The sequence below is a fragment of the Rissa tridactyla genome, chromosome 4, assembly GCF_028500815.1.
Source record: "Rissa tridactyla isolate bRisTri1 chromosome 4, bRisTri1.patW.cur.20221130, whole genome shotgun sequence".
Classification (NCBI taxonomy): domain Eukaryota; kingdom Metazoa; phylum Chordata; class Aves; order Charadriiformes; family Laridae; genus Rissa; species Rissa tridactyla.
In genome coordinates this window covers 36,868,423-36,883,959 of record NC_071469.1, presented here as the reverse complement: position 1 = coordinate 36,883,959, position 15,537 = coordinate 36,868,423, and positions in this window count along the sequence as shown.

The following is a 15,537-nucleotide window of genomic DNA, read 5'->3' as shown; positions in this document are numbered from 1 at the left end:
AGTCTATATTAAAGGCTGCATCTGCCCGTTTACAGACACCCTGAGAAAACACCAACCCATCCAGGGCCTTTTTTCTTATTATTATTTCTTTTTCCTAAAGACAAACTTTAACTTGAATGCAACGCGTGTTATTCAGTTGTATTTCCCGTCAAAATTAAATGTCAATTAAAGTTTAAAGGCCTGTACAAATATTTCTCTTGCTTGCACAGATTTCCTTTTCTCTGATGGGCATGACCCACCGCTGAGGTCAGATGGAGCCCATGGGCAGGGCTGTGGGTGGAGGCTCGGGGTGGGGCTTGTCAGGACCATTAGTGTTCATTAGTGCACTCAGGGCTAAGTCACCTTCTTTTTCACAACAATTATGCCTCAAGCTGCTAGAAGATAGACTGAGAAAAAACTCACTAACAGGTGTATTTAATTTCTAAAAAAATTAAATATTATGGGAAAATGTTATTTTGGCTTAATGTGCGGCAGGCATATGGACAAAATCAGACAGGTAGTGGCTGACGATCTGATTTCTTCCTTATACAGGAATATTGGTTTGGTTAAGAAAGATTCGTTTGCAACACAGCAGTCTGGAGACAAAATCCAATCTGTAATGTTTGACTAGTAGGGAAGCATTATGCTGATTTTTGTCTGTCCTTTTCCTAGAAATGAATAAGTGATCATGAAGAATCACGTGCCCCTTATTTTGCTGGATTTTTTAAAAGTAATAAAATAATTCAGTGTGCTTTTTTTTTCTTCCTCAGAAAGTAAATGTATTGATGAATCACTTCAAACAATGCTAATCAACAGTGTGAGAAGTCTGCAAGAAAGGACATTGACAGGCAAGGTACTATTACTAATTTATTTGTCTTTTTATGGTTCAGTTAGAGGAATATCTTAGGGAGTACAGCACATGTCAGTGTTGTCAGATGTTACACGGTAGCTGTCAGAGTTTTGACTGATGTACAAGCACTACCTGCTCATGTTTGCCCTTCCTTTCTGTCGAGTGCACACAGGTAAGACAGCTTGTTGGTAATTTTTATTTAATGCTTTCAGTATCTGCAGCTGCTCTTTTATTGAAAGTTCTGACAATGAGAGATTCCACCCACTGAGATTTCCAAGTTTTCCACTGCAAGGGTTTCATCACTTAAACAAGGTTTTCCTCTGGGATTAGAACACGACTCGCGTTCTTTTTCGGATGTCTAGTAATCTCAGTGATAACAGTTTATCTTTTAATTTATTAAACTCCTCTGAAAAACTCATGCTAAAGAAATGAAATCACAGAAATTAAGGGTGTAAATGGCTTTGCACTGCTCAAGAGAAGGTTGTTGGGGTTTTTTCCAACTGTTTTTTCTAAAACAGATGTTTCTTAAATCTCACTTTACTCATAAAAGCACATCCCATTTTGAAGACTTCTATGCAGAAAATAACTGCAACTGTGTGTCCAGGGATGTGTGACTGTCACACAGACTGTGTGACTCTCTCAGCTACATGATTTGAAATCATAGATGTACAATTGCTAGATAAAAAAGGATGCATTACTTTTTAGTGCGCAAAATCAGATGAAGCCTTTTAAAAGAAATTATGAAATGGGAAGATCTATTTCTTATTGTAACATAGCAAGAAGCAAGAGCAAGAACTTCTTTGAAGGAAAGAGGTCAAAAATAGTCTTATGCCAGGAAGCCCAACCAGCTTTATTACTGACCAGTTCAAGTTGTGGTGTAGTTGTTCTATGGAAAGAAAGGATGCTGCTCCTAGATGCTGAAGTGAAACCTTTTCAATGTTTAGAAAGTTGTTCCAGACACCGAATACTACAGAAAAATTTCAGCATACTATCTTAAGGCTATTTCTCCAGTATTGTCAGCCCAATGAATCCTAGGCCTTAAAGGAAATGTCCATATATTGAAAAGTATTTTTAAATATTTTTGTCCAACTATGGAGTTTAATTTGGAACAGAAATTCCCTTTCACTATGTTTGGTTCCCACTCCCTTTGTAGACCTTCTCATTCTATCTTTTCATCTGAGCACCTGGTTCCACTCTGGTTAGCAAAGGCCAGTGGAGCAGAGAGCAGATGGGCAGCAAGGCCATCCACGTTTCTCTTTGACCACTCATTTACTTATTAAAAAGTTATAAATAGCAGTGTTGTGCAGAGTAAATTTTATTTCTTTTCTCGCAAGTAATATGAAAATCAGTGTCTAACATAACTTTTAGAAGGCTCTGCTGTAGTGCTTTTGGTTTTGTTTTTGGTGGGGTTTTTTTTTGTTTTGGTTTAGTTTGGTTTTGCTTTGGTTTGGTTTGGTTTTTTACTGCAGTGTTGGTTTTGTTATTCTGAGGCTGTATTTATCTCACTGGGAGTCACTTTTCACTCAAAGGAATGTGGTTCTGCTGCACCTCTTAGAGGAATCATGGCAGCCTCGTGGTTTCTATGAACTCCAATTTTTTCAGGATATCCACTGTGAAAATCATGCATTCACAAGAACCGAAGCTCTCTGGCAATCCCTGGCGGTAAGCAAGTCTGCATTTTGAAGTATGAGTAGGAACAGTGATGAAAAATGTGGGCATTTGTGTACCACGCGTATGCAACTCTATTGAAAAATTTATCCAGTCTCTGTGTTAATTCTAATAGCAACGTAGGATGAGAATGTGAGTGGAAACATTCATAACGAATATTAATAAAAGAATAAATCAAGATCCTGAATATTTAGGATGCTGGCAGAATTGGGAGCCGCACAAGTAGAAAAGACCAAATTTTATCCAGAGTTACAGCTCTTGCAGTGCAGAATGGAATTTCTTAATGCTAGCTCCATAACCTTAATTTAGTCTTAATTTATTAGTGTTTACTTAGCAGTCTGACTTTTCTTCCTTTGGGTATAGAAAGCAAAGTATTGCTATTACAATGTCCAGGACAAAGTTGGTCTTGGAGTCTGTCATTCCTTCCGGAAACAATGTTGCCTTTCATTTCTTAAAACCTAGTTAAGGCCCTGATTTTAATCTCTCATTATGGCCAGCAGTACCTTAACCTGATCTTCATTCCACAAAAGTACCTCAGCAAGCGCTTACATTTCACTGAAGGAAATGCAGAATAAGGGTATGTTTAAAGTTAAGCACAAAGTTAAATATATTTTGGGAAGGAATGAATTTACATATATGCTTGAGTGCTTTGCTGAAATAGGGCCAACATAGTAAATATATATGAAGGTAACAGAATATAGGAGAAAATCCTGGCCGTACTGAAGTTGAATCAACATTCTTAAGGGAAGTGTAACTTTACTGTAGGACTTGAGGGTGAAAATGCAAACTGAAAAGTCATCCTTGGAAAATCTGAGTAGGCTTTATGTATCCCTTTTTCTGTCTTTATTGTTGTAAGCTGCTAAGCACATATCGGTGTTCAGCTGAGTTGAATTTTAGAGTTTCATATTTGGAAGGACATTAGTTAAAATATCTTGATCTTTTAAAATAATTTTTTTTAACAATCATGACAAGTGCACCATTTTAAGATTAAAAACTCAGATATTGCAAAATCAATTTTTTCCCGTTGAAGAGGATATATTAAAAAACTTATCCTTAAGCCATTGCTACTACGCTCATCAAATGTATTTTTTGTAATATTCATAGGAGATGCTGACTGCAAGTATTTTTAGACCAGAATAGTGGGACAGCAGCACAAATGTGCTGTTAGTATTTCCCCAGTTTCCTAAGTCAATCTGCTACAGGAGGACCAACCATTTGTTTTAAGGTTCAGTCACTGATGACATCCAAAAGTATAATTGTTTGTGTTCTGTGGCACTGAAGCTTTTGGGTCTATAAATTTTGCCAGTACCCCTACTGAGGCATATCATCTCAGCATTTTAAATGTATATTTTTAAGTTTATAGGATGAAACGATATTCTAATTGCCTCATCGTAAAGAGATCCTAGTATAAAAATTATATTCACAGGTGAAATCTGGCTAGAATGTAACTCAGTTTTCATTTCTACAGGGAACTTATGCACACAGGAGGTTACTTGATGATGACTAGAAATGATAGTCTTCAAATATAATACTTATTATATTATTTGCATACAGTTCAATTTGCCTTTTCAGGTCTTTATCAGTCCATCAGAATCTTTGACTTGCTTTCCGCCACTGCTTATATCAAATTTAGACAGTAATCAGAATTTTCTTTGACCCTTGATAATGACGTCTTGATCATCAACACTAGTTGATCAGTGTAAATGGGGAACCTGTATTGCAGCTATGAAAGGACTTTATCAGTAGTCGGGAAGACAGAAAACGCTCATTAGGCATGCAAATCCTATCAGTTAAAATTGTTATGAGATATATCTTATTGTCTTGAACAATTTCACATCATTCCCTGAAGACAGCTACTTTCTTTATTCTTGTTTATAGCTTGAGAGATCTGATCTTCTATCATTTCCTGGTTTCGCTTTTCAATGAACAGAGATTTTGAATAACAGAAAAATTGAACCAATATACTACTTTTCCAAAAAACACTGTCCAGAAGAAACAAAAGCCAGAAAATTTAATAAAGAGCCCATAAAGATTTTCTGTGACAAAAAGTTAGTGAAATTTTAATGATGAATGCAAGTGAGAAAAATGTTTAATTAGCAAATTTGCTGATGATACCAAACTGGGAGGTGCTGTTGACTCTCTTGAGGGACATGAGGCCTTGCAGAGGGATCTAGATAGATTGGAGCATTGGGCTATGATTAATGGTATGAAATTTAACAAGTCTTACGGCTTGGACGGGTGTACTCTTTGCTGGATGAAAAACTGGCTGGATGATTGGGCCCAAAGAGTTGCAGTGAATGGAGTTAAATCCAGTAGGCAGCCAGTCACAAGGGGTGTGACCCAGAGCTCAGTATTGGGGCCAGTTCTGTGTAATATCTTTAGCAATGATCTGGATGAGGGGATCGAGTGCACCCTCAGTCAGTTTGCAGATGACACCAAATTGGGTGGGAGTGTTGATGTGTCTGAGGGTAGAAAGGCTCTACAGGGGGATCTGCATCAACTCCATGCAGTACTACAGGCTTGGGGAAGAATGGCTGGAATGCTGCCCGGCAGAAAAGGACCTGGGTGTGGTGGTCAACAGCCTGCTAAATATGAGCCAGCAGCGTGCCCAGGTGGCCAAGAATCCCAAGAGCATTCTGACTTGTGTCGGAAATAGTGTGGCCAGAAGTGATTGTACCTCCATACTCGGCACTGGTAAGGCTAAACCTTGAATACTGTGTTCAGTTTTGGGCCCTTCACTACAAGAAAGACATTGAGGTGCTGTAGCATGTCCAAAGAAGAACAATGAAGCTGGTGAGGGCTTGGTGAGAGCACAAGTCTTATGAGGAGCAGTTGAGGGAGCTGGAGTTGTTTAGTCTGGAGAAAAGCCAGGAGGCTGAGGGGAGACCTTATTGCTTTCTACAACTATCTGAAAGGAGGTTGTAGCAAGGTGGGTATTGGTCTCTTCTTGTAAGTAGCAAGTGATAGGACAAGAGCAAACAGCCTCAAGTTGTGCCAGGGGAGGTTTAGATTGGATATTAGGAAAATCCTAATTAGGATTTTCCTAGGATTCCTAGGAAAATTAGGAAAAACTTCTTCACTGAGGGGGTTGTGAAGCATTGGAACAGGCTGCCCAGGGAAGTGGTTGAGTCACCGTCCCTCGAGGTATTTAAAAGACGTAGGTGCTTAGTCTGTAGATGTGGTGTTTAGTGACATGGTTTAGTGGTGGACTTGGCAGTGTTAGGTTAATGGTTGGACTCAATGATCTTAAGGGTCTTTTCCAACCTAAGGGATTCTGTGATTCTATGTTCCAATGCCAGATTCTGCACCTAGGACAGAGTTATGCCAGGCACAAGTATGAATTGGGAGAGCGGCTGGAGAGCAGCCCTGCAGAAAGGGACCTGAGATGCTGGCTGACAGCAGGCTCAATATGAGTCAGCAGTGAGCCCTGGCAGCCAAGAGGGCAATCCACATCCTGGGGTGCATTAAACACAGTATAACCTGCTGGTCAAAAGAGGTGATTATCCGGCTGCATACAGTGTTGGTGCAGCCTCACCTCGCGTACTGTGTGCAGTTCTGGGCCACGCCATTTAAGAAGGATGCAAAAGTCCTTGAACGTGTCCAGAGGAGGGCAACAAAGCTGGTGAAAGGGCTGGAAGGCACGTCCTATGAGGGAGTGGCAAAGGACTTTGGACTTGTCTAGTTTGGAGAAAAGGAGAATGAGGGGTGACCTCATTGCTCCCTACAGCTTCCTGAGGAGGGGAGAGGGAGAGGGAGGTGCTGATCTCTTCTCCCTGGTATCCAGTGATAAGACGCATGGGAATAGTTCAAAGCTGTGACAGGGGAGGTTTAAACTGGACATTAGGAAGCCTTTCTTTACTGAGAGGGTGGTCAAACACTGGAACAGGCTTCCTAGAGAGGTGGTTGATGCCCCAAGCCTGTCAGTGTTTAAGAAGCATTTGGACATAATAACACGCTTTAACTTTTTTTTTTATTTTACTTTTTTTTTATTTAACTTAATAACACGCTTTAACTTTTGGTCAGCCCTGAATTGGTCAGGCAGGCAGTTGAACTAGATGATCGTTGTAGGTGCCTTCCAACTGAAATTTTCTATTCTATTCTACTCTGCTTTGCTCTGCTCTTCTATTTTCTTGTTGGGAAAAAAAATGCAAAAAAATAAGACTGGCAAAATAATAATCCCTGTAAAATATCTAAAAAACTATAAGGATACTCTTAAAAGAATCCATAAAGCCCCAAAGGAAGAATACATGAATAGTTTTCTTTTGAAAAATAAGCAAGAAATTGTTTCCTTCCACTCTGGAACACAGACTGGAAAGTCCTAAATTTCAGTCCAAAATCCACACGAAGTCTTGAGTCAACTAAATAAATTAGGTTAGCTGGGTTCCACCTTCTGTAACCTGAAAATTCTTAAAAGCGACTGCAGTTGTCCTTACAGAATCATAGTGTGAGAGTGTGTCCTTACAGAATCAGAGTGAGATGGGACCTGGAGGTCATCTGGAAGACCCCCCTGCTCAAAGTGGAACTGTTTTTATCTGCACCCCGGATAAAGTCTTGTCTACCTCTTGTCTAAAATGCACTTATGACACTAGCCAGAGCACTGGCTCAACTGACCCAGGGGGGTGCCTCAGCGGCAGTGAAGTCAGCATAAAACACAGAGTTGTTTTCATTCAAATACTCATAGTTAGGGTGCACTTAACAAAGAAGGTCTTTTAGCTGTCTGAACTTATGGCATGCAAAACCATACTTATTACCGAATAATAATTTTTATTTATTTTGGTTTTAGTTCAATAGCTTTTTAATGCAAAACTCATAACTGAGAGAACTGGAACCAGAATCCAGAGTGCTCTCTTTTAGCTTTTAGTATGAAAGATTATTTAGTCTTTGGTTTAATTCAGCATATAAGGAATTGTTTGATCGCAGACAAATAATATATAGCATTACCCTTAATATATCCATTACTCTACTGAATTAAAAAAGACCATAGACTTTCTTTGTTCTGAAAGAGCAGCTGCTCTGATTGGTGTGGGTTTTGCATATCAGCATCATGCTGTACTGGTGGTATTTTCTTATAATTCTTTTGGTATATGTTGATTGGGAATATGCCCCTTGATTCCTTTTCCAAGAACGTACAGTGGTAAGTGCTGCCAGGAATGCCACAGGCAAGACAGCAGCAGAGCTCGCAACTTCTGAGGAGAACTGTATTAAGGCAATTCTCTTCCATTGGCACCATGAAACTAGAATTCAGAGAAGGCCATCTAAAATAATCAAAGGACTGAGAAATGAGATCTGTAAGCAATGTTAAGAGAGATAAACATGCGTGCTTTTCAGAAGAGCTGGGTGAGTGGGAGGACAGGGAACATGAAAGCATTTTACATAGAAACAGCATGTATAAATAGATATTCTAAGAGCAAAACTCTTGATTTCATTAACTGTAGCTCACAACAAAGGAAATAAGAGGCCAAAGCCTGCAGATCTACTCAGGTGGTGCTATTAAAAGTAGAATTTTGTTCAATGTAAACGGTATGGAAAAGAATGATATCTTATAAAATACAGGATGAACATCAAATATTTACCTGTACCTACATAGACATTAAACAAACACACACACATATATGATAGATATATAAAATCTTACATTTTGAATTCCCATGATTGCAATTTTTATTGTGTTTTTATTATACTATATGTATTTCTCTCAAATATAATTTACTGTTTGTCTTTTCTTATTTTTGTTTACATAAAAATTTGTCTTGTAATGACTTGTCATTACTGAATAGTCTATAGGTTTCTTTTTGTATTCTGTTAATATTATCCATGGAAAAAAAACTACACGTAAATTTTTAAATTAGTTTAAATTAGTTAAAACACATACAGTGTTTTGACATGTGGAAATAATATGCTGACTAAATATTCATTAATATTATTATTGTAGAATGATGAAATCTGTATAATTTAAACTCTGGGATTTACCTATCATTATGTATTTTGATAATATTCTCTCCACTACATTTGATGCAGTTTGATGTCATCTTAATATGTCAGATTATCATTTGACCAGTAACCAATTTTCAATATATACAGCTTTTATTAAAAGAGGAAAAGATAATTCTTACACATACTATTTTCATGTGTTATGTTAGCTTTTACGATGTTTTATAATGTTAAAAATTTAAATTGCAGAATCAGTCTATCAGTTAAAAATTGAAACTCTACTTTTAGTTTGTTTATTTTCCATGGATCATGATTGGCTGTGATTTTTATGACATTTATTCAACTGAGGAGTTACTGGACATTATCTGTACGTATTTTGTATCTCAAATTTCAACATCAGTGGAAAACAGGTATTTTAACTTACGTTTGTTGCATGACGCAACAAACAAAAGTTCCATTGTCTTAACAAATGGACAGAATCTTTCTCTAAATATCTCCTAATGTCATCTAAAATGTAGCTATTGCTTCCTATATGCATATCAACAAAAAAACCTGATATCCTCAAATAAATATCAGATGGGTGATCCTGGGACATAAATGGAGTCCCTTCAGGGTCCATAAGCAACAGTCATCAAACTATACTCTGCATGTTAGAATTAGAAACATAAAGAGATGTAAATACATAAGAAAGAAGTTTGGTGTTTTACGTCAGTAAACCCATATAAATCACTGTAAGAATATACAGAGAATTTTTATAGATATTTACTTGGCCTGCTTCCAATATACTAGTTGATGTTGCCTAAAAGGATTTGAACTGGTTTAGAAAAAAATATCCAAAGTTGGTTCTTTATGTAAATTTTTGACTGGAAGAGAGTACAAAGTAGTGACAGCATTGTTTGTCAATGTCCTCCAGTGATTGTTAGCAATGCATTCTTGCACATATTGTTTCAGACAAAAAATTAGTATTTTGCATTAGCAGAGGATAATTAGGCAATAAGATACAAAAGAGAGTAGGGTTATCATGAGATAAACACACACATGGGGTGTTATGAGGCACAGCCAAGTATCTGCAATCCCTCCAGGGTATGATTATCTCGTGATAACCGCACACCCTGGAGTTGCCTTATTGCTATTATAAAATATCTTTATTATAGGAAGAAATGCACATTTTTGTGCTGAAAGAAGACGAAGGTGGCAATTTAGAATGCTGAACAGCAGTTTCAGCTGAGCTGTGTGGTTTACATAGATTAATCTATCCCATTGGAATGTTTCCTCAGCCAAAAAAATGTTCCCTAAATCCAAGCAGTCATAATCTGTAGTGATGTGCAGCTATTTGGAGTATTTGACAAATTCCCTCCTTGGTTCTTATTCTGTTCGTTTGACTGCAAGGTATGCACATAGCAATAGGAAAAGATGGAGAAGTGTTAAAAGGATGGAGAACATTTTGAATGTTTGATAATATTTCCAAAGTCTGGATTCTTCCACTTTACTTTTATGCAAACTCTATGTAAACTCTGGAAAGCTTCAGAGGGTTGAATAATAATGCATCAAAAGCTAATTGAAAACTATTGGGAGAGAGAAGTTACAAAGTACAAACAGTGTCAATAGAGCTTTAAAAGCTGGGAAACTGATGAGCCGGGGAGAAGTGAGAAGTCTCTTCCAAGCGGCACGGTTGTTTATCTACCAGGCATGGAGAGGTGATGCAGTAAGGGGTAAAGGCAGCTGGGTAAATACAGACTGGCCTCTTTATACAAAAATTGGAGCTTTGCCACTGTCTTCAGTGGACCAAGACTTTTACCAAGCGAATACTTAGCATCAGTCCTACGCATACACACATAATAGCTTTGTCCATGCAAATGGCCCTTCTGAGTTTACACTCTTGCTGTTTGAAAACAGCTTGGTCAGGCTCATGGTAGATGTTAACTTTTCTGAATAACGTGCAAAAAGGAAACAAATCTTGTCCTTATATCTGCATTTCATCAAGTAGTAGATCAGTTGTGGGTCCTTTCATTCGTAGATTCTTCATCAACAATTATGCTTAAGGATCTATTTTTATTCTGCATTCCATTATTAATGAAAACCATTGTCATAATCCAGTGCAACAGAAGAAAAATCAGGGAGCATTCTGTTTCTGTAAGTTTGTATTATTATTGAACAAATTTTAGGAAGAAATAAACTTTGAAATAGCTTATAAATTGTGTGTTAAAATGTAATCAATATTTGTATTCATGTTTGGGCATAAAAACACACAAAGAAAGCCTTGTAGAATTTATTTCTGCTTAGAAACTTGTACTGTGGCCTTCAAAATGTGTCAGTTTTAATTTAAGATTGGTGTTTAATATGGAATATGGAGATCAATGCAATTGATTTGATTGAATAAAAAAGTCCTTCTAAGGATATATGGTGCCCATTTTTAAATGCAACAAGCCCAATAATTGGTTTAAATGTAAAAATAAATTGTGTCTAGAGATATCTATCCCAGCCAGGGGTGATGCTTTATTGGTTTTTGCATTTCACTAACTGATGTGCTTTCATGTAAAATCAATATTGTGCAGTCAAATATATTTTGCTTTGTTGTGTAGTAGGTTCAGTTAGCTAAAATATAATTTTAAACATAGGATACCTAACCTTTATTTTACAGTAAACCTTTTTGGAGAAATGAAGGAAAAATTTAAAGAGACACTTTTAGCTTCCTAAATATTCTATAGAGTCCCTTGCATAATGTATAGATTTTTCATGTGCTTCTCCAGCATTTTAGTTTGCTAACTCTCAGCCTTTTAATTAAGTCCCCAGCCATTCCTCTGGAAGTAATTGCCATCTGTGGAATATTAGACACCATTTCGAATGATGCATACATACCTGCTTAGCAGAGCTGTGTAAAACTAAACATCATACTTTCTACCTGTACTGGAACTAAAAATGCATTTGCCTTCAGCTTTTTTTTAACCTATCATGAGGAGAAAATCTGTTTTTCCGTTTAGTCAATTTTGACACTTTTAATACAACTGAAAGGCAGCTTTTTTAGAAAAAGCCCACAACTCATACAAATTCTCTCTTTTTTAATTATTATTATTATTTTATTTTTATTTTATGTCTTCCTTAAAACCAGGGAGAACTGAAGTCAAAAAGGGAATCTGACATATCTCACTTGATCTCACTTTAAAAGTAACCTAAATGATCAGGGAAGCCCCTTGCCAGTACAGAAAATTTCAGCAAAGGCAGAATGTTAGACAAGAGAATTCTAATGGATACAATTCATCAGTTCAACAGGGTACAGTCAATGCAATTAGTTTAAAATGGCCATAAACATCTGCTGGTTTTCTTAAAGTTTGTACCTCTCTCATCATTAAGAAAAACAGATTATTTGAAAAAGCTGTTAACATCCAAAGGGGAAATGTTATTTCAAAGATTTATTTCAGTGTGCTTTCATGATGTACAGATTGAAGAAGCCCATGAAGAAAAGGTATTTTTACATGTGCGATTCTAAGGAAATGGACTTTTAATGTCCTTTTGTCCTCAAAACTCGAAATTACAGTGCTCTGTTGAGTTTTTGGTTTCCCTACTGCAGGATGCTGACTACAGAGATAGGGTGTGTTTTCCCCTCCTTTCTCCTTTTCTCAGTCATCTTGAGGAAGTAGCTACAATTTTGTGGTCTGCTTTGCAAAGCTGTAATTATTGTAGAGATCCACATTTTCACATTAAAAAAAAAAAAGTATTTTCTGTGCTATAAAGTTTGCATACAGAAAATTGATATTTCGGAATAAGTACTTCTTCCAACCCTACAATTCTGAAACACTCAAAAGGTTAGAAAAAAAAAAAGTAATAGACAAAGAAAGTGAATATACATACTGCTTATTGAATTCAACAGAGCAGAGAATTTTTTCTGGACTAGTGATTTCATAGACCAGTTTTACACTTTTTAGTCATGCCTTAAAACAATTGAGCACATGCCATAAACATCGAGTCGCTGGAAAATGAAGACTGGTGAACCATTCAGAACCCAACTGAACTAATATGTCAGAATGTTATAGCTTCAGAATGTGTGAAGTGAATTCTAGGCCTGCTTGCAAACCATTTTGGTCAAGCAGTTTTTGAATTATATTTGCATAAAGACATACATTATTTCAAACAAAAAATTACCAGGACATGGACTGCTGGTTTTAGAGAGACTTTGCTAAAGAAGGAGGAATAAGCTTGCATCTGTTTAAATTAAATCTTTAGCAATATTTAGGACTATTTGGATAGGGATGCATTATTTGGCTACTTATGCAATTCAATATGGTTGAGGTGTTACATGTCTGTTATCGTTGCTAGAGTCAAGAAATTATTTTCCTTCTTGTCTTGGCTATTAGGTAACAAACACAGAAGCCAAGTAGAAAGTGTAGATTGATGAAGACAATGCTAACTAGAGAGAAGAATATCTGAATAGGTACCATGAGAAAAAGAAAGCATTGCAAATTAAAAGACTTGCTTTTAAAAATAATCTTTCTCAAAGTGTTATAGAATGGCATTCAAATGGAAGATTTCTCCAGAGAATTAAGACTCCTGGAGCAAGTTCTTAAAACTAGCAAAGGCGATGAAATTTGTAAGGGTCTGTGGAGAAGCTAATCTCTAGGAGGAAGAACAATGAACCAATGGCGGAATTTTAAAAGTAATTTTGTTTTGTTTTGGGTTTTGTTTTCTTTTATTCAACCAACTCCTCCTTGTTTGAGGTCCATTAAGTTACATGTTTATACAGTGCCTATTGTAATGGAGAATTATTTGGGTCGGGGGACATGGCTTCATGCAAAAGTATAGTACAACTAATAGTAATATTAATAGTGTGTCAAGTGAGGCCCGGATTGCATATCTTTCATATATCATAATGTCACAATTGTAAAACCACAAAAAATCCTTCTGTCTGAATTCTGTTGAGATTGTTTCACTGTCGCACCCATCCACTGCAAATTCCAGCAGGGAATGGATGCCACATTGATGACTATCTCTTGGTACCCATACATGACATCAGCTGCTGGTACCGGCAGCCTCCACATGTTCCTCAGTGATGGCATTCAACAGCTCAGGAAACATACTGTCCATACCACATGAATTTTAGCAATGACAATGACCTACTGGTTAACTTTGTTCAAAATTTTTTGCCTTCATAGCATAAGAAGCAAGTCAGCTAAAGCTAAAGGCCAAGCCACACAAATAGGTCATATTTAATGTGTTACTAAGTCTGCTGGGTGGTGTCTTAGCTTACAGGAACTCAGTTCATTTCTGCAGTCTGAAAGAAGTCCATGAACAGTCCACCACTGAGAATAAGACCAGAACAGCTTCAGTGACCCGAAATTAACATGGCAGCAAAGTCATGCTTCACCACAGCTTCCAGCAACTCAAGTTCTTTTTTCCTATTCATACAAGCATTGGTACTAGGGGACAGATTTCAGATAAAGGTAAGTTTTATTTCAGATACTTATAGTGGATGGTTTTTGGGGGGATAATGGATAGAAAGAAGAGCCTTGAATTCTAATTAGAAGTATATACAAAAGTTGATGAAGTATGTGTGTGTGTAGCAATAATTCCAACTATAATTAAACAATATTTAAGAGACATTTAAAAGCATGGCTCCCATCTTAAGTAGGATTTCTACCACTTTCTCTTGCTGTTCAAAGAGTAAAACTGGAAACCTCCTAAGTCACTGAGTGGAGCCCTTTGCTCCTGCAGGGACTGCATTATCTAGCTTCAGAAATGTAATGAACTTCCTAGTAAGTTACTCTCCCATGTTCTCCCACTGGAATATGGTCCCAGAATTTCAATGTTCTGACAGATTGAAATCTTGTTCTGTTTTCTACTCTAAATAGATTTCGGCATCAGTGCTTGTTCTTTAAATGTATTGTATCTTGAAATGGTTCTTTTCCCTCATTGGCATGTACACCCTGATATATTTGTAGACAGCAATCGTATTTCCTCTCAGCCTCAAAGGCCATGCTCAAAAGACTGCCCTCATAAAACAGGCTTTCCATTTTCTTGATAATCTTTGTATCTTCTCCAATTTGACAAATATCTTGCAGTGTAGGATTATCTGATATGTTTTAATGAAGATGAGGTCTACTGCATTTCTTTCGTCTATCAGGTAGGTTACCTTTTTAGGATATCCTGTCAGAATATAGCGTTGGTAAACCCACATTGTGTTTAACCTACTTACGCTTTATTTCTAAATTTTTAGCTTTTCCTTCAAAAGCTTTCATAAAGTCTTCTTTTCCCCATCTCACATCAAACAGTGTAACACCTGTTAGTCTTCTTCTAAAAGCATCAGACTTGCAATTTCACACACAGTTCTTTCAGAAATCTGGGAAGAAGATGATCCTGCTCTCAACAGTCAAACACATTGGGTTCCAGTGAGAGGAGCCTGTTAATTCAAGAAGACAATGATGGCCTTTTTCTGTACAAACCTATGGCACACTGCAAAAGGTCGACTCAGTCAAGACATGGCCTCCGATCAGTACTACAGTATTAACAGTGAGAGATTTTTTCTTACGCCTCAGAGTTTGGTGCTACCAGTACGCTTACGTAGGTATATGTTAAAGAGAAGGAATAATGGATGAAATACTTCCTGATATGTTGACCTGATACACAAAAAAGCAAGTCATGCCCCTTTCTATACTGAAGTGATCAGATGTCCAATAAATCAGGAACTGTTCAAAAATAGTTTAGTCCATCTGTTTATACTAAAGGTATTTTGTGATGGGATAAATGTAAGATAATCGTTAATTTTCAGAACAAACCACCAGCCACAATCCACTTTCCACTGTCATCTTCTCACTTTTAATAGTAGAAAAAATGCAGGCAGGCACTGTCTGGGCTGGAAGAATATGATTCTAAAATGGTCTTCTTTCTTCTCATATATTTTCGTATATTAATATTCTTGGGTATACTTGTCCAGTGGATTTGCAGAATTGAAGAATTTGTCATTTTTTAAAAAGGAAATGTTTAAGTCTGTAATGGGTAATTGATCAAGCCGGCTGAATGAACGGATTCCTCAGTAGGGACTGTTGATCCAAGGAGGAGAGTTTTCTTTTCTGGTTCTTTATGTAGAAAAAAAGCCCCTTGTGTATATTCAGGTCTCA